This window comes from Pleurodeles waltl, chromosome 5 (genome assembly GCF_031143425.1).
Source record: "Pleurodeles waltl isolate 20211129_DDA chromosome 5, aPleWal1.hap1.20221129, whole genome shotgun sequence".
In the NCBI taxonomy this organism is placed as follows: Eukaryota; Metazoa; Chordata; class Amphibia; order Caudata; family Salamandridae; genus Pleurodeles; species Pleurodeles waltl.
Genome location: NC_090444.1, coordinates 757,862,725 through 757,882,163, shown reverse-complemented (window position 1 = coordinate 757,882,163; position 19,439 = coordinate 757,862,725). Strand labels below are relative to the sequence as shown.

General features: G+C 43.2%; 1 long non-coding RNA gene across 1 annotated transcript in view; it reads left to right on the top strand.

Moving 5' to 3' along the window:
• The first annotated feature begins 10,542 nt into the window (after window positions 1–10,542).
• The window catches only part of LOC138297308 (uncharacterized), a 33,245-nt gene continuing 24,348 nt past the window's right edge, over window positions 10,543–19,439 (top strand). The window contains exon 1 of the long non-coding RNA XR_011204012.1: window positions 10,543–10,636. This is a non-coding gene — a long non-coding RNA (uncharacterized lncRNA). The remainder of the gene's footprint in view (window positions 10,637–19,439) is intronic.

Here is a 19,439-nt window from a genome sequence, read left to right as displayed (position 1 = left end):
CCCCTATAACTCCCCAACCCCCACCACGCATGGCCGAAAGTGGGCGTGTGAGTCTCTGAGTGGGTCTGTGAGTGGGTACATGAGTGTCTGAGTGGGTCTGTGAATGGGTGTCTAGGAGTCTGAGTGGATCTGTGAGTGTGTGCATCAGTGTCTGGGTGTTCCTATGAGTGGGTATATAAGTGTCTGAGTAGGTCTGTGAGTGGGCTCATAAGAATCTGAGTGTGTCTGTCAGTGGGTGTGTGAGTGTCTGAGAGAATATGTCAGTGGATGCATCAGTGTCGTGTCTGAGTAGATCTGTGAGTGGATGCGATAGGGTCTGAGTGTGTCTGTGAGTGGGTGCATCAGTGGCTGAGTGGTTCTGTGATGGGGGTATTATGGTCCGATGGTCTGTAAGTGAGTGCATGAGTGCCTGAGTGGATCTGTGAATGGGTGTCTAAGTGACTGAGTGGATATGTGAGTGGGTGCATTATTCTCTGAGTGAATCTGTGAATGGGCGTTTCAGTGTCTGAATGGGTTTGTGAGTGGGTTTATGAGTATCTGCGTGGGTCTGTCAGTGGGTGCATGAGTGTGTGAGTGGATCTGTGACTGAGTGTATTAGTGTCTGAGTGGGTCTGTAATTGGGTGTGTGAGTGTCTGAGTGGTTTTGTGAGGTGGTGTGTGAGTGTCAGAGTGGGTCTGTGAGTGGATGCATAAGGGTCTCACTGGATCTGTGAGTGAGTGCATGAGTGTCTGAGTGGATCTGTGAGTGGATGCATCAGTGTCTGAGTGGGTCTGAAAGTGGGTGTGTTAATCTCTGAGTGGGTCCATGAGTGTGTGCATGAGTGTCTGAGTGGGTATGTGATTGGGTGGGCAAGTATCTGAGGGGGTCATAAGTGGGGGCATGACACTTAGTGGGTCTGTGAGTCAGCGCATCAGTGTCTGAGTGGGTGTATGAGTGTCTGTGTGTGTCTGTGAGTTGGTGCATTAGTGTGTGATTGGGTCTGTGAGTGGATTTGCCAGTGGGTGCATGACTCTGTGTGTCTATGAGCGTGTGCATGAGTCTCTCACTGGGCCTGCAAGTGTCTACATGAGTACCTCAGTGGGTGTGTGGGACGGTGAATAAGTGTCTGAGTGGATATGTCGGTGGGTGCATGAGTTTGTAAGCTTATGAGTACATACAAGAGTTTCTGAGTGTGACTGTGAGTATGTGCATCAGTACTTCTGTGGGTGTATGACTGGGTCCCTGAGTGTTTTAAGTTTGTTAATGTTTTTTTTCTGTGTGTTTTTTTAGTGGTATTCGCAAATCCATTGTAAGGTTACACATGAGAGTTGTGCTCCGTGCCATGATGACTTTGCGAATATCGTGCATTGGGCAAAAAAAATATTCTTTGACGTTTTCTGCCCAAACTATGTCCAAATAACACCCCTATATGCCACCCATCGGATCAGGTAATATCCAACCTGACCCCTTATACCAATTTCACCTCTGTTTTTGTTATCCTGGGGACCATGTCCATATAATAAAATGGTGGCTGCAATGTTCTGTTCAGGTTTTGGCCAACCTATTGCAGCACTTCTATTTACACACATGCATGATTAGTCATGAATTTGTCGCGAATATGTTGCAACTCTAGATATATAAATTTGGATTTTCTTTCTTTTTTCCTAAACTACTAAATGGATTTACACCAAATAAGAAAAAGGCTTATCTGTGGACCAACAGCTACCCTTCAGCTAAATTTAGTGTAATTCCGTCCAGCGGTTCAGGCTGCAGGCGTCTTAAGAGTCAATGGAAATGAACATGGGAAATTCACTTTTTTTTAACCCTCTCTTTTTCTCAGCCCCCACTTGACAAATCACCCTGAAACTTTCCATCTGCAACAAGCTCCATGGGCACATTGTTTGGGGGAAAATTTTGGGAAGATTTGTCAAACAGTGCTAAAGATGTAAGCAAGTCAAAAAACGCTTTTTCAATGGAATCATGGTGCTAGCCATAACTACATACTGGTGACCACCTGTAGGTAATATAAACACATACACACACACACACATATACTTACCTTAACTAGACTTACCATCTATTGTAAAGGCAGTGGCGGCTGGTGAAATATAACAGTGGTGAGGCGTTAGACCAAATCCTGATTTTTCCTGTTCTTACAAGCACAGGATACAGCACTTAAGGAGGACTCTGGGGTTTACGTCAAATAATTTTGCTTAATAATGGTGTAAAATTATGCTTTTTCAAGAACAATTTCTAGATCAAATATGTAGGAAAGTACCTTCTTTTTGGCATGTTACCCTCATTTTCTGCCTGATGTCAGTGTGATTGACTCTGTCACTGGGATCCTGCTAACGAGGACCACAGTGCTTATGCTCTCTCTCCTCTGAATTTTGTCACTGCATACTGGTAACCCAGTGTTTCTTCCTAAATTGGCATACTGGTCACCCCTTATAAGTCCCTGGTATATGTTATTTAGGTATTTTGCCACCCAAAGGGAGCCCATACCAAGGCTTCTACAGGACTGCCATTGCAGCCTTTGTGAAATGGTGAATGCACCCTTTCACTGTAATTTACACTGCACCAGGTCACTTATAAGTCACCCATATCCAGGCCTTCCAACCCTGAAGGCTGGGTGCAGAGTACCTGTGTGTGAGGGCACCCTTGCACTAGAAGAGGAGCCCCCACGTCATCAAGGACCATTTTCCTGGACTTTGTGGGTGTGGAAATGTCATTATACGTGTGCACTGTAAATAGGTCACTACCTATGTACACCTTTACAGCGGAAACTCCGAATATGGCCATGTTTAATATCAAACATCGACACAGAGGCACTCGTTACTATCACGTACTTATAAAAGGTAACCAATGCTAGTTATAATCATTAATGAGTCACTGAACAATATTTCCCTCGAACAGTGTCACATAATACACATGAACTGAACGATGTTCCAATCATAGAAGAGGCATCAATGGTCTTGTGATCAATAAAACATTACATGGAATTTTTTAATGTCTTTGTCTTGCTTTGTATTTTCCTCACAAAGATGTAGTCAAAGTTAAATCCAACAAATTAATCCACAATTTCATTCCCAAATAAATGCTTCATCATTCAAAATCAGCCATCATATATCCGTTCATCTGTTCCGTATTGACCTCCCAGTCAGCAATTATATGCTCATCAATCCCATATTGATCTCACAGCCAACACGTGTTTCGTCCATCGACTTCATCAGGGCTGAAATATTACACAGAATTAATTAAGTAGCCTATAATCACCATATTCCAAAAGATATTTGAAAAAACCCTATTCTGAAAGGGTTTGATGGAAAGTGACAGAACCACTCTATAAAACCAATGTGAAATGGATCCCATAGTTGGGGATGGTTTGATGTTAGTAATAATACACTCCCAATGTGAAATCTAAAACCTCATCAATGTGCCACCGAAAACCAGAAAGAAAAACCCATGTGAACCCTAAATTGCTGAGACTATAATTAACAACGCAATTGCACCCTACCAATAATTGAAATAAGTTAAAAGTATTAGTCAGTGTGTATTACAAATGGCCACCTACTATGTAACACTGTGTCTAGATTCATTAAGAACACCCTTGGCCTCATATATAAATGCATTGTTTATGTGAGACACACGTGTTAAATACCTGGAAATCTTTCACAACGTGGGACAAATCCCAATCACTATAACAATACGATATTGTCTACAGGCACCAATAGTCCTTTCCTCTCAAGTTATGTTCTAAACAACAGAATAACGAACGCCACATGAACAATATCAGATATAAACAACTTGTAATAGGAGTGAATCGTGTGCCGTGTAACGGCCTACGAGCTCCGTAGAGCCATGGTAATGTACATAGAAATGGGCCAATTTGGTTGGTATATATATTACCCACCTGAAATAGTGTCTAGGCATAACGTATATCACCCAGTCAAGCCCTTAATTCCCGCTTCTGAAAACGGTTGCGAGTACGCTAACGCTACAGCGACCAGAAGTATCCTATTTACGGACTACTTCAAAAATAGAAAAGGGACTATTGAGACTTTGTATGCTTTCATCTGCACAAAAGAAGGACTAACAATTACAAGTCCATCCCCGGCAAAGAATGCAGCCCACAAGGATCTCAGAAATGCGTTTACGGTCACTGAAACCAATATTCTAAACAGATCGAACTTATTCAACCCACATGTTTGTCCAATAAAAATGCCTTATTTGAATCTAAAGTTAATACACACAGACAAAAAAGGGAAAATGAAAAAGGTAAGTGGAGAGAAAAGACTAAAACATACCAAAACAAAAGTAAACAAATATAATTAATAAATATAAATAAAGATGTGTAGAATAGAAAAAAGAAAAATTGTAACTACATATGCATGCATAATAATATTTTGTATTTCATGAGTATACGACCTCATGCTAACTGGAATAAATTATTCCCCACATATTAAGGTGTGGCACCCAAATATTTTGTAACGTTCTCACAAATCTTAAAGGTCCAATATCGCCTTGAATCAATATCACAGACATTATATACACATAATTCAAGAGCAGTGACCCATCCATGTGTTCGTAGACATGCATTGAGGCAGGCACATTCAATTAGAACAACATAGTAATAACTCCCAAAATGATTAACAATTTCAATAGGTAAACAGTAGGGGGAGGTTGAAAATAAAATAGCAGATATCCCAGAATGATCCCATTATAGAGCTAAGACCCATATTTAGTTGAATATTAGATTACAGCAAGTTAACACCTAAAAAAACTGAAAAATGTCATCATGGCCCGTTAGATATTTCCATCATTAAGCATATACCCCCAAAAAGTATTCTAATTCACGATCTGTGTTCAGACCTTCTTCCACCGCTCTGAGGCGCATTACCCACATTGCCTCCTTCCTACGTAGTGCCAATTCCCTATTGCCCCCTCTCGGGTCTCTCGGTATATGTTCACAACCGAAGAACTCAAAGCTCTTGCGAGCACCCTGAAGCTCACATGTCATCATGTGTGACACCAAGGGATATCTGACATCCCGTTGTGCCAATGCTCTTGCATGTTCCCCAATCCTCACCCTGAGTGGGTGAACTGTGCTCCCTACACAAAGACGTTCACATTTGCAAAGAACTATATAGACTACAAAAGACGTGTTACAATTAATGATAGATCTAATCGTGAAGGTCTCACCACTCTTATTAGAAACTTCTTTTTTACCGTGGCAAGCCCATCTGCAAAGTCCACAGTGGCCACATCTGAAAAAACCTGTCCTATGGGCTGACAATCAATCAATGTTTTAGTTTACTATTGGAAAACTTGGACTGAGAATGCCTTTCAATGATCTACCCTTACAATATGTGAATTCCGGTTTCTGAGTGACAAAATCTTTCAGTATCTCATCCTGCTGTACAACGTGCCAGTGTTTGGAAACATATTTTCTCAACGTCTGAGAGGTATCAGTATAGTCGGTGACCAGTCTCACCTCTTTGGCAATCTAGAAAAAGGTGGTACTATTCCAACAACACTTACCAGTATCAACCATTCACGTAATGAGTGTTTGAAGAGTAAATTCATAAGATTGGAAAGGTTGAAAAAGAATGAATTATCTAAATGGTGGGATGGAACCACATTAAAACAATACATTAAGTTGAACTGGATCCCTCGGGGATTGTGGTCACAGATATTTCCCACATACAATGACCTTGACACCGATCTATTCAGTTTGTGGGACAGGGAGCTAACATCTAGCTCCCTGTTAGCTCCCTGAGATTGATGGAAATTTTGATTACTAACTCTGAAAGGAAGGTTGCCACACTTCAGACGGAAATTGCCACTCTGGAGGGTGAAATTAAAGAGCTGAATCTTCCAGAAGCCACTGAAAAAAACTATAAAATCGTGCATGAAGTCTTACTAAAATATCAGGAGGAGGTTACACAAAGAAAGACCAGGAAATTAAAGCGTGATGAGAGAGATTATCAGACTGGCAGAGTATTCACTTTCGCTAGAAAATATGATCATTTGGTTCAAACCAACCCTACAAGACGGGGGTCACTAGCCTCGATATTTTCCGGCTCCACTTCACCAAGTGTACCGGATTCTAGTGAAAGTGATAATGAGGGCAGAGTAGGTACATCATTACAACCACAATCTGACAGTAGAAGCGTTTTTTACAGGAACTTTTAAGGATGAAACAAAGCAATCGGGATCAGAGCAGGAGAAAGTTCAATACAGGAAGACCAGAAGAGGAAGGAGAGGGGGAAGACACAATAGAGAAGGTGGGCATGCAAACCAGGTCCAGTGACAAACGAGTGTGAGGTCGGCAAATGAACAAACTATAAACCTTGTCAATGTATCGGACTTGGAATTGTCACTCGATGCAAAATCGCTCCTAGAGAGGGGGTTGAGTTTTTGTCCCACCAGCTGAGGTGACATATGTAGATCTAAGATCGATTTATTTAAATTTGTCCGACGGTTGAAATTGAAGAAATATTTCGAATTAAATCCAACAGGAACTCAGAAGATGGGTGGTCCTGTACAGAGCTTGGAATAAAGCACATTATCAATTAAAGATGTATTTGACACTGCCACACTGCTATCTATTTCAGAACATGAGGAGGTTCCGATCATCTTTTCACAGATCTTGGAGGTCTTAGATATTACACATGACACCCATGTAAGCAGAGGTCTGAATAGAAAATCAAAATTGATCCCCAAATCATTTGACAATAGGAATTTGGATACTTTCTTTGATTTGGTATGCAGGGACATTGATCTACATGTATCTCGAAATAGATTCTATAAGGACATTTCCAATCTAAGTAAGGGAGAACAATGAGCACTTAGAGAACTTCAGCGGAATGATCATATTATGATCAGGCAGGCTGATAAGGGTGGTAACGTTGTTATCATGAATAGAACAGATTATGAGAATGAAATACAATCACAGTTGGATGATATTCAATGTTATGAAAAGATTGGGTCGTACCCAGTATTTAAACTTTGTAACACTATACAGAAGAAGTTGGAAACCTGTTACCAATTAAGTTTACTGAGTAAGGAAGAGTATTTATATCTTATGGTGGATAGACCTATGTTTCCGTGCTTTTATACCTTACCCAAAATCTGCAAGAAACTGCCATTTCCACCGGGCAGACCCATTGTTTCAGGCATTGCGGGGCCCACAGAGAAATTATCAGAGTTTGTAGACTTATTTCTGCAACCTATTGTTCATAACTTGCCATCATATATCAAGGATACAACGCATATTCTCAGCATTTTAAGTGATGCTGAGTGGGATTCCAATATGTTATTGGTTCATTTAGATTTGGTGTCCTTGTATACATGCATAGAACATGATGTGCGTCTGGAAGCGATAGAGTGGTTTCTTAATAGAAAGTCAGTAGTTTATGGGAACATACTAGAATGCTACTGGACATGATTACTCTAATTCTTCATAACAACTTTTTTCTTTTTAAGCAGGATTGGTACAGACAGAAACAGGGGGTGGCTATGGGCTCCAGGTTTTCCCCTTCTTACGCAGGTCTATTCATGGGCCTGTTTGAGGAGAGATGGGTATGGGGTCCGGGTGCCGCCCCCGGCAGACATACATATTGTATTGGGGACGTTATATTGACGACTGCATTATTATTTGGACAGGCAGTGTCAATCAATTGATAGACTTCTTTTAATTTTTGAACTCCAATAGTATGAATGTAAAATTTACATATCATTACAGTGAGAAAAAGATCGAGTTCTTGGATGTTGAACTATTTATTGAAAACAGCAGAATACAGAGTAGATTGTTTCGCAAATCTACGCATGTAATTCTGTCTTACATGCAGACAGCTCACATCCAAAACACCAGGTCGAGTCAATACCCTATGGCGAGATGATAAGAGCACGACGAAACTGCAGTAGGGATGATGAATTCGAGAAATGTATTGAGGAGATGGGCAAATGATTTGAGATAAGAGGTTATCGGAAGCAAATTATTAAGAAAGCACAAGACAGGGCAAGACATATCCCTAGGTCTAACACACTCAAGCCTAGGGAAAATTCTATTCAAAAACAGGATAAGGAAAAGGGGAAGGTGAGACTGGTCACCGACTATACTGATACCTCTCAGATGTTGAGAAAATATGTTTCCAAACACTGGCACGTTGCACAGCAGGATGAGATACTGAAAGATTTTGTCACTCATAAACCGGAATTTACATATCGTAAGGGTAGATCATTGAAAGGCATTCTCAGTCCAAGTTTTCAAATAGTAAACAAAAACATTGGTTGGTTGTCAGCCCATAGGACAGGTTTTTTCAGATGTGGCCACTGTGGACTTTGCAGATGGGCTTGCCACGGTAAAAAATAATATTCTAATAAGAGTGGTGAGACCTTCACGATTAGATCTATCATTAATTGTAACACGTCTTTTGTAGTCTATATAGTTCTTTGCAAATGTGGACGTATTTATGTAGGGAACACAATTCGCCCACTCAGGGTGAGGATTGGGGAATATGCAAGAGCATTGGCACAAAGGGATGTCAGATATCCCTTGGTGTCACACATGATGGCATGTGAGCTTCAGGGTGCTCGCAAGAGCTTTGAGTTCTTCGGTTGTGAACATACACCGAGAGACCCGAGAGGGGGCAATAGGGAATTGGCACTACGTAGGAAGGAGGCAATGTGGATAATGCACCTCAGAGCGGTGGAAGAAGGTCTGAACACAGATCGTGAATTAGAATACTTTTTGGGGGTATATGCTTAATGATGGAAATATCTAACGGGCCATATTTATACTTTTCGACGCACAACTGCGCCAACGCAGTTGTGCGTCAAAAAATCTAACGCTGGCTAACGCCATTCTGATGCGCCTTGCGGGCGCCGTATTTATTCAATGACGTTAGCCGGCGTTAGCCGGCGGAGCTGCCTGGTGTGCGTAAAAAAAAATGACTTACACCAGGCAGCGCCGGCGTAGGGGAATATGGAGCTTGGGCGTAAAAAAATGGGGCAAGTCAGGCTGAGGCAAACTTTTCGCCTCAACCCGATTTGCGCCATTTTTTTTTACTCCCAACCCCCACTGAAATGACTCCTGTCTTAGCAAAGACAGGAGTCATGCCCCCTTGCCCAATGGCCATGCCCAGGGGACTTATGTCCCCTGGGCATGGTCATTGGGCATAGTGGCATGTAGGGGGGAACAAATCAGGCCCCCCTATGCCACAAAAAAACAAAAACAAAAAACTTACCTGAACTTACCTTAAGTTCCCTGGGATGGGTCCCTCCATCCTTGGGCGTCCTCCTGGGGTGGGCAAGGGTGACAGGGGGTGTCCCTGGGGGCATGGGAGGGCACCTCTGGGCTCCTTCCGAGCCCACAGGTCCTTTAACGCCTGCCCTGACCAGGCGCTAAAAAACGACGCAAAAGCGGCTGGACGTCATTTTTTTTGACCCGCCCACTCCCGGGCGTCATTTTTGCCCGGGAGTGTAAATACGGCGCACATGCCTCGGAGTCATTTTTTAGAAGGGAACGCCTACCTTGCATATCATTAACGCAAAGTAGGTGTCCACGGTAAAAAATGACGCAAACTCCATGAACTTTGGCGCTAGACGCGTCTAACGCCAGAGTATAAATATGGAGTTCGTTTTGCGTCGAATTTGCGTAAAAAAAAACTACGCAAATCCGGCGCAAACAGAGTATAAATATGGCCCAGACTGTGAATTAGAATACTTTTTGGGGGAATATGCTTTATGATGGAACTACCTAACAGGGCTTGATGACATTTTTCAGTTTTTTTAGGTGTTAACTTGCTGTGATCTAATATTCAACGAAATATGGGTCTTAGCTCTATAATGGGATCATTCTGGGATGTCTGCTATTTTATTTTCAACCTCCCCTTACTGTTTAACTATTGAAATTGTTAATCATTATGGGAGTTATTACTATGTTGTAATTGAATGTGCCCGCCTCAATGCATCTCTACGAACACACGGATGGGTCACTGCTCTAGAATTATGTGTATATAATGTCTGTGATATTAATTCAAAGCGATATTGGACCTTTAAGATTGGTGAGAACGTTACAAAATATTTGGGTGCCACAGCTTAATATGTGGGCAATAAATTATTCCAGTTAGCATAAGGTTGTATAGTCATCAAATACAAAAGATTATTATGCATGGATATGTAGTTACAATTTTTCTTTTTTCTATTCTACACATCTTTATTTATATTTATTAATTATATTTTTTTACTTTTGTTTTGGTATGTTTTAGTCTTTTCTCTCCACTTACCTTTTTCTTTTTCTTTTCCCCTTTTCTGTCTATGTGTATTAACTTTAGATTCAAATAAGGCATTTTTATTGGACAAACGTGTGGGTTGCATAAGTTCGATCCGTATAGAATATCGGTTTCAGTGACCATAAAAGAATTTCAGAGATCCTTGTGGGCTGCATTCTTTGCCGGGGATGGACTTGTAATTGTTAGTCCTTCTTTTGTGCAGATGAAAAAGTATCAATAGCCCTTTTTCTATTTTTGAAGTAGTCCGTAAATAGGATACTTCCGGTCGCGATAGCTTTAGCGTTCTCGTGACCGTTTTCAGTAGCGGGAATCGAGAGCTTGACGGGGTGATATACGTTATGCCCAGACACTATTTCAGGTGGGTAATATATATACCAACCAAATTGGCCCATTTCTATGTACATTACCATGGTTCTACGGCGCTCGTAGGCCGTTACACAGCACACTTTTCACTCCGATTACAAGTTGTTTATATCTGATATTGTTCATGTGGTGTTCGTTATTCTGTTGTTTAGAACATAACTTGAGAGGAAAGGACTATTGGTGCCTGCAGACAATATCGTATTGTTATAGTGATTGGGATTTGTCCCACGTTGTGAAAGATTTCCAGGTATTTAACACGTGTGTCTCACATAAACAATGCATTGATATATGAGGCCAAGGGTGTTTTTAATGAATCTAGACACAGTGTTACATAGTAGGTGGCCATTTGTAACACACACTGAGTAATACTTTTAACTTATATCAATTATTGGTAGGGTGCAATTGCGTTGTTAATTATAGTCTCAGCAATTTAGGGTTCACATGGGTTTTTCTTTCTGGTTTTTGGTGGCACATTGATGAGGTTTTAGAATTCACATTGGGAGTTTATTATTACTAACATCAAACTATCCCCAACTATGGGATCCATTTCCCATTGGTTTTATAGAGTGGTTCTGTCACTTTCCATCAAACCCTTTCAGAATAGTTTTTTTTCAAATATCTTTTGGAATATGGTGATTATAGGCTACTTAATTAATTCTGTGTGATATTTCAGCCCTGATGAAGTCGATGGACAAAACACGTGTTGGCTGTGAGATCAATATGGGATTGATGAGCATATAATTGCTGACTGGGAGGTCAATACGGAACAGATGAATGGATATATGATAGCTGATCAGAATGATGAAGCATTGATTTGGAAATGAAATTGTGGATTAATTTGTTGGATTTAACTTTGACTACATCTTTGTTAGAAAAATACAAAGCAAAAGACAAAGACATTAAAAGATTCCATGTAATGTTTTATTGATCAAAAGACTATTGATGCCTCTTCTATGATTGGATCATCGTTCAGTTCATGTGTATTATGTGACACTGTTCGAGGGAAATAATATTGAGTAACTCATTAATGATTATAACTAGCATTGGTTACCTTTTATAAGTACGTGATAGTAACGAGTGCATCTGTGTCGTATTTTGTACAATTGATTGATGAGTCAGTCAGTTTTAGGGGGTAGGAGGGTGTAATCCCCACTGAGTGCACCGTTAAAGATTAATGTGAAATTTAAAATATAACTCAGTACTTGGTGCGCCAAATCTTCCTTAACCAAACCCCCCCCACTGGAAACAAAAATTAATATCAAACATTTTGGAATGATACCCAGGGCTTTTGCAAGCATTGGTTGTATGATTCCATGCACTCAGGGGCTCCTTAGAGGACCCCCCAGTACTGCCACACCAGCCTTCTGAGGTTTTCCGGGCAGCCCCAGCTGCTGTCACCTCACAGACAGGTTTCTGCCCTCCTGTTGCTCAAGCAGCTTGAGCCCAGGAAGGCAGAACAAAGCATTTCCTCTGAGAGAGGATTGTTACACCCTCTCCCTTTGGTAATAGGTGTTACTGGCATGGGAGGGGTAGCCTCCCGGAGCCTCTGGAAACGCTTTGAAGGACACAGATGGTGCCCTCTTTACATAATCCAGTCTACACCAGTTCAGGACCCCCAGTCCCTGCTCTGGCATGAAACTGGACAAAGAAAAGAGAAGTGACAACTCCCCTGTCCAGCACCACCCCAGGGGTGATGCCCAGAGCTCCTCCAGAGTGTCCCTGTGTTTTGCCATCTTGGATTCCAAGGTGGTGGGGCACTCTGGGAGCATCTGAGTGGCCAGTGCCAGCATGTGATGTCAGAGCCCTCCCCCAATAGGTGCTTACCTGTATAGCTGACCAATCCCCCTTTCAGGGCTCTAGTCTGGGTGCTTCCACAGATTTGGATTGCAAGACTCCAGCAGGAATCCTCTGCACCCTTTACTTCACTTTCTACAGACAAAACTGCATCTGGACCCTCCAGGAACGCTACAAACTGCAACAAAGAAGCAAAGACGACTTCTGTAACATTGTATCTTCAGGTCCTGCCAGCAACTGCAACTTGTTCCAGGTCGTGTATCCTTCGAACAAAGCCTGTCTTTAGCCTGCACCAGAAGAATGAAGGAATCTCCCTTGAAGTGAAGGAGTCACTTCCCTGCTTCAGCAGGCACCCCTCCGCAGCGATGACTGGTGGCTTGGGTCCCCTCTCCTGAAGAAGAGCATGGATCCAGCAACACAAGTGATGAACTGAAGTGGTCCGACGGTCCTGACGTTCAACTGTCCAACTTTGTTGGAGGTAAGAGCTTGCCTCCCCACGAAAGACAGTGCCACCATGCACCACTTGTTTTGCAGTTGCCAAGGCTTGTTGGCATTATTCCACAAAGTTCTTCATGCACCGTTAAGCTCCGACCCCTAGCACCTTGTCCTGCAACGCACAGCTTCCTGCGTGGTTCTCCAGCGGCTTGGGATCCCATTGTGTAGTGCTACATGGGCCTTCTTTTGTACCTTCTTTGTCCCCATGCTGCAGGACTCCTGATTAAGCTGCCTGGTCTTGTGAGCGCTCTCTGAGTTGCTGAGAGCCCCCTCTGTCCCTCTCTCCTGACTAGAGGCCACCAGGTCCCTCCTGGTCCCGGGAAATGCCATTTTCCGCTAACCAGAAGCTTTGCGTATGCCAAGGCTTCTTGGCAGAATCCAGCAACGTAAGCCATACTGCAATCATCCATCCGGCATGGAACATCATCTGCACCAACCAGGAACCCGCATCCATCTTCTTGGGTGCAGTACTGACTGTTCTTCTTCACCAGTGGTTCTTCTTTTGCACCTTCATCCGGGTGAGCAGGGGCTCCTGTTCTCCCTGGACTCTTCAGTGCATCTTGGACTTGGTCCCTTTCTTCCACAGGTCTTCAGGTCCAGGAATCCATCACTGATGTCTTGCAGTCTCTTCTGGTTCTTGCATAATCTTCTATCACATGTTCTTGTGTGTTCTAGGAAAGTTACTGTAATTTACTCCTGCTTTCCTGGGCTCTGGAGTGAGTTCCATTATTTACCTTTGGTGTTTTCTTGCACCCCCAGCACCCCTCAACACACTTCACTTTCCTAGGTGGGAAACCGACTTTCGCATTCCACCATTTTAGTATATAGTTTGTGTTCCCCCTAGGCAAAATTCTAACTAGTGTGATTTTCACTATTTGCACGGTTTCTGTTTTTACAGCTATTTCTGCATTCTAGTGTACATACTGTGTATATTACTTACCTCCTAAGGGAGTATAGGCCCTCATTTTAACCTCAGCGGTCTTTTTGCCAGACCGCCGAGGTACCGCCATGCTGAAGACCGCCAGTGCAGGCGGTTTTCCGCACAGCATATTATGACTGCTGGCAGCACTCCATCCTTTTTCGGATGGAGATCCGCCAGCAGCCATACTGGCAGTCAGCGGGGAAGTGGAGGCTGCTCCACCTCCACCGCCACGTCATCAGAACACCGTCCACCGAAACACGTCCCATGATTCGGTGTGGCGGTGTTCTGGTGACGGGGAGCTGGCGGCGGAGCAGCCCCCATGGATCCCGTTCCCTCCCGGAGGATCACTGGACCAGGTAAGGTGATCGTCCGTTAGGGAAGGGGGGTGAGGGGGGTGTTGTGGCTTGTGTGCGTGCATGGGGTGTGCGTGTGAGTGTGTAGAGGGGGTGTGTGAGTGCGTGTATGCATGCGGGGGTGTAATGTGTGTTTTGAAAATGTGTGCATGTATATCTGTGAGTATGTGTCTGTATATGTCTGTGTCTGTGTCTGTTGGAATGTCTGTTTGTATGTGTGCGGGTATGTGTGGTGTAGTGTGTGTGCGTGTGGGGTGGTGTGTGTCGATGTTGGGTGGGTGAGGAGGGGGGTCCTGACACCTTTGGGGGGTGGCAGGGGGGTTGGGGGGTGGGGGAGGACTCGGGTGGAGGATGGGGGTGGGGGAGACCCCTATCAGTGCCAGGGAAGGAATTCCCTGGCACTGATTGTGCCTACCGTCATAGATTTCGTGGCGGTACAGAACCCCTGAAATCCATGGTGGCACACAGGGTCATGATACCGCTGGTGGTGTAGTGACAGCCGCTGGGCTGGAGACAGAAGTCTCCAGCCCAGCGGTCATTACCACCCTGGCGGTCACAGTGGAGAAGTGGCAGTTTAGCATGGCGGTCCCCGCCATGCTTGTAATGCCGTTTTGTTTTCTGCCGGCCTGTTGGCAGTATTACCGCCATTTCTCCACCGACCACCAGGGTTGTAATGAGGGCCATAGTCTCTACGGTTTTTTGGGGATTTTTGTCACCAAAATAAAGTACCTTTATTTTGTAACACTGGGTATTTTCTTTCAGGTGTGTGAGTACTGTGTGACTGCAGTGGTATTACATGAACTTTGCATGTCTCCTAGTTAGGCCTTGGCTGCTCATCCACACTACCACTAGGGAGCCTGGCTTCTAGACACTGACTACATTTCATCAATAAGGGATAGCTGGACCTGGTATAAGGTGTAAGTACCCTAGGTACCCACTACAAACCCTGCCAGCATCCTACAAAATTGCCCAAAAAGTAATAGTTTGGAAAGGCATCTATATAGGAAAACTCATACAATGTTTCAGAAAATCCCTGCTTTTCCAGGTAAGCCTACGTACACAATAAACTCCTTCTTTTCTAGAATTTGTCCTTATATCTTCCTTATTTCCATTTACATCCTACACATTTTCTGGTCTGCCACTTCCATTCTTCTTTAATGATCACTTCATACTTTTGCAACTCCTTTTCTAATTGTCACCTCACCCCTTCCATAACTATCTCCTCCTCTGGGGTTCTTTTGCTGTTTCTTCAGTTGTCTCTTGATTGTTACCTCACCAGTTCTTGAATGTCACCTCATCCACTCCTTGATTATCTTTCATACATCTGTTAGCTGCCCTTTGCCTCTTCCTTGATTGTCTTGACATACATTCGCTGTCTTCTCATGCCTTCCTTGCTTATCTCCTCATATTTTCTGATCATCACCTCTTCCTTCAGTGCCTTCTCACTCCTTTCTTCATACTGCTTCCTTTCCTGATTGTCTCCTTGTGCCCTCTTCTCTTCTCTGGCTGACTTTTTACTCCTTTCTTGATTGTTGCCTCACTCTTTCTTGCGTCTTCCCCCTTCCCATCCTTGACTATGTTCATATCTTCCTTGACTGTCTCCAAATTATATTCTCTTCATTTCTTCCTTCACAATCTCTTCACTTCTTCCTTGTTACCTCTCGCTTGATTGTATCTTTATTCCTTTTTTGAATGTCTCCTCTTCCTTTCCTTGACTGACTCTTTTTTATTTTTGTCACCTCACTCTTTCGTGTCATCTCATCCCTTCCCTGATTGTAATCTCATTGTTTCATTGAAAGTTTCCTCTTTGTAATGACTTTCTCCTCACTGTGTTTTGTTACCTCATCTTTTCTTGATTGTCACCTCATCTATTTCTTACATCATCACCTCCATCTTCACTCTCTTCTTGTTCCTTCCTCTTCTCATCCATTCATTCACTGCCTGCACTTCTCTTTCTTAACTGTCACCTCAACATTTGCTTAGTTATAACCTCATCTGTCCCTTTTCATTTTCTTCATCTCTCCCTTCGCACATCTGTCCCTTTTCTCTATCCTCCACTCTTATCGGTTTTCTCCTCTTTCCTCTTGATCACTGAATTCTCATATCTAGTCGATCCTCAGTCCCTTTTCACTTTTTCCCCTTCACACTTCTATATTTACCATTTCCTCCGCCTCCTAGGTACTGCATGAAAGCAGGGCTCACACAACCAGTGCTAACCAGTATAATCTCTCAAATGAGGACCATCTAGATCGCTGTTTTATAAGCTGCTCAAAGGGTAATTGGCAAACTGGGACTGCTCACAACAGTTATAGATACAGGAGTGGGCCTGCAGCCCTGGGTACTGCTGCCACAAAATAGGAACATCCGAGACAAAGCCTGTGTCCTGTAGGGATATGTTCTACTTTCACGGACCCTGCACTTAGAATATCTGCATGCAGGGGTCCTGTACTAACACACTTGGTATAGGAGGAGTTCATTTCCACAATTCTTCAGTTCATATGTCCTGCACCCAGAGTTCCTGTACGCACAAGTCCTGCAATGGAGGTGCCCCTGATGATTCCTGTATGTCACTGCATTTATTCCTTGTAATGAATGACCTGCCCTGTTATTCTGCTCGTGGGAACTATTAGTCCCTAAACTGCTGCTGGTCAATGTGGTGTGTCTATGCTTAGACTGATGGTGTGTTAACATAGGACAATAAACAGCACCAATCAAAACAAATATCTAACTGAAGTGCTTTGACGTGCTTCCTACATAGGGAGCGAAGATTTTGTTGCGAAAAAGGTGCGTTTTGAGAGATAACGTTTTCACAAGGCATGTCCCCGATGCTTCCTGGCGTGGTCTGTGAGACTCCCTGCAAAAAGGCTTGTTCCTAGTGTTTGCTGCACAATGGCCTCTCCCAGATCGTCCAAACACGTGGTCTGCTTCTGGCTCCTCTGCACATATGGCCTATCCTGGGACATCCCATGGAGAGTGGGAGTCATACCTAAACCTGCCAAACCGCAGCACCAATCAAAGCTGTCAGAGAGCCGGGATCGGTCATACTTGGAGAATTTTGAACACTTCACAGAACACTACGAGCTCGCACGTTCCTTTTTTCACGTGAGAGTGTTTTTCTTTGCTTTCTGGGATTAATAGTTCTGTGGATTTTATTAGAAAGGCAAAGAGAAAGCACAGTCTAAAAGAGCTATTTACACAAAGACCTTTAAAGCTTGAGAGCTCGGTTTCCACTACTGAAAGGGTCTGTGTTCACCCCATCCCCTCTCTCCTTCCCCACCCCGTCCAACCAAAATTCAAACGCAAACATATTTATATCTGTGCTCGGCTTCCCTACCCTGCCCACACGCACAACCAGTATTTACGGAATATACCTTGTTCCCATACGATTAGCTGAACAGTAGCGTGATACTGAAAAGTCAGCAATTTATATCACCTAGGCTGTTCCTCTCCTTCACCCCCCGGTTCTCTTCTCATCAATTTCACTTCTCATTTCTTGTTCACATATCACTGGGAGCACAGTTTGAAACACATGCCTATGTTGGGCAAGTTAACATAGACATAAATGCATATTTGATTTAAATGATTTTCCACGTGTCTCTCATGATGAATATAGAAAATAACATTCCTAAAATACTATAACAAAAACATACTTGCAAAATAATGATTAAATGCAGTTCACATTAAACATTATACTCACACGTGCACTTTGTATGCATTTTAGTGCACCACATTTATTTGAAAACCGTTTACACACGTTAACTAAGTAGCTAATTACTCCTTTGGTTAACATTCTAAAACATAACACATTCAAATTATGCTCTCCCACATCTGTTCAGTGGTCATTCTCATTTGCCTTCTGCCAACCACAGCATACAGTATGGGGAAATGCGTCAGTACACATGAGCTATTTGCTCTTTTACACTATAACTGACAGATTTTATTCTTGACCATTTATGCACATCCGCCTAAAAAAAGTGTTCTTCATTGCCAGAGTTGGTGGACCAGAACTTTACGTTACCAATGATTTTTATTTTCCATTCTATGTCCTTTTTTAGTCAACATTCTGGGTTCAAACAACGTCTTAAGACGGCAGCAGTTCAAAGCCAATTGCACATTTTCTTCACACAACTGCCACATTTTCCTGTGATGCACATGAAAAGTTAAGCGTATTTTATATCTATCTGGTTACACCTGCTGGTTGTAGGCAACCATACGGTTTTTCTAAAATTACATTAAATAGTTTAGATGCACTGTTCCATTGGTAATCTAAACTGTGGTGTTTTACTGCCATCTTATGGTTTGCTAAGGCAAAAATGTTTTCATCAAGATTTTTCATTGAAGACCACAAAACATACTGACATGGTTAATTCACGATATCCATAGTTTCAGTTACGTTAAAAATACAAATAAGGTAACAGCTTACATATCCTACAGTTATAGACATGTATAGATTTATTCCATACTCGCTACTGAATTCAGTGTGAATAAGGGCCGTATTTATACTCTGGTTGCGCCGAATTTGCGTCGTTTTTTTCGACGCAAATTCGACGCTAAACTAACGCCAACTAACGCCATATTTATACTATGGCGTTAGACGCTTCGGGCGCCAAAGTGCCCGGAGTGAGCGTCATTTTTTAGCGTGAACCCCTTCCTTGCGTTAATGATATGCAAGGGAGGCGTTCCCGTCTTAAAAAATGACTCCCAGGCCTTTACGTGGAATTTATACTCCCGGGCAAAAATGACGCCCGGGAGTGGGCGTGGCCAAAAACGGCGCATTTGCGCCGCTTTTTAACGCCTGGGTCAGGGATGGCGTTAAGGGACAAGTGGGCTCAAAATGAGCCCAGAGTGCCCTCCCCTGCCCCCAGGGACCCCCCTGCCACCCTTGCCCACCCCAGGAGGACACCCAAGGACGGAGGGACCCATCCCATGGACATTAAGGTAAGTTCAGGTAAGTATTTTTTTTTTTTTTTTTGTGGCATAGGGGGGCCTGATTTGTGCCCCCCTACATGCCACTATGCCCAATGACCATGCCCAGGGGACAGAAGTCCCCTGGGCATGGCCATTGGGCAAGGGTGCATGACTCCTATCTTTACAATGATAGGAGTCATGTTGATGGGGGATGGGCGTCGAAAAAAAATGGCGCAAGTCGGGTTACGACGATTTTTTCGACGTAACCTGACTTGCCCCATTTTAAGACGCCCATACGCCATTTTCCCCCTACGCCGGCGCTGTCT